The following is a 1,257-nucleotide window of genomic DNA, read 5'->3' on the forward strand; positions in this document are numbered from 1 at the left end:
CTAGAGGGGAAGACATACTAGGTACAGCTGTTAAGTCCCTTGGTTTGTTCAACCTGGAGGAGACTGAGGAAAAATTTCAACAGTCTATGGCTTCTTCACGTGGAGGAGCAGAGGGGAAGAAGCTGATCTCCCCTTTCTAGTGACCAATGATAGAACTGGAGGGAATGGCAAGGAGCTCAAACAGAGAAGGTTCAGGGTAGACATCAGGAAAAGGTTCTTCACCGGAGGGTGTTCAAGCACTGGAGCAATCTTTCCAGAGCAGTGGTCATGGCACTGAGCTTGCCAGAATTCAAGAAGCATCTGGACAAAGCTCTCAGACACATGGTCTGATTATGGAGTGTTGCTGATTGGAGCCAGGAATTGGACCCAATTATCCTTATGGGTCCCTTCCAACTCAGGATATCCTATACTATAAATATCTACTAATGCCTTCTCACAGCAGATGAAACCTTGAGCAATTAAAATCACTCAGCATTTTCACTGAAATATTCCTAAAATATTTGATTTGGCCTTAAGAACTACTGCTGGACCTACTATGAAAGTATTGCTAGCAAAGTTGGATTTATGATTAAAAAAAGGACAGATTCTTTGGGATGCCCCAAAGGTGATCTTCGGGATCACGCTGAGAAAGGTGTGCACAACAGCAATTTGTCAATGGCATGGGCACGTTTTAAAGCTTCTGAGAAGGTCTGGTAAAGGATGCGGTAAGACAAAGCAACCAAAAAGAGGCTTTGCGCTGAAATGGAATGAGTTGATTTCATGGAAAATACAGACAGGAGACACCTTTCACTCGCATGCAATCACAGAATCATTAAGGTCGGGAAATACCACCACTAGTCCTACCACGAACACATCACCATGCCCACTAACCCACATCCCTGAGTGCCTTTTCTCGGCAACCTCTATTTACCAATGGCCACCTCCACGTACCTGGCTCGCGAGGTGACACCACGAGCCACACACTCCTAGGTGCCTCTATTCAATTTTAAAGCTCGTTTTTTGACGATACACATATTTTTTCTCAGGTAATGAGGCAAAAAGGAAATAAAAGCAGTGTGGATGGAAAGAGCAGAGGAGCAGGAGGCGTTCCTCCTGCGGCGCGCAGAGCCGAGCCATGGCGCCCTTCCCGCCGCGCCGCGAACGCGGAGAGGTTTTCGCCCCGCAGCCCCGCGCGCTTTGTGGCGCCGCCACGGCGGTTAGCCCCGCGCCGTGCGCTTTGTGGCGCCGCGGTGGGGCGGAAGCGGGGCCGGGTGGGCG

The sequence above is a fragment of the Tympanuchus pallidicinctus genome, unplaced genomic scaffold (assembly GCF_026119805.1).
Source record: "Tympanuchus pallidicinctus isolate F22 unplaced genomic scaffold, pur_lepc_1.0 scaffold19, whole genome shotgun sequence".
Classification (NCBI taxonomy): Eukaryota; Metazoa; Chordata; class Aves; order Galliformes; family Phasianidae; genus Tympanuchus; species Tympanuchus pallidicinctus.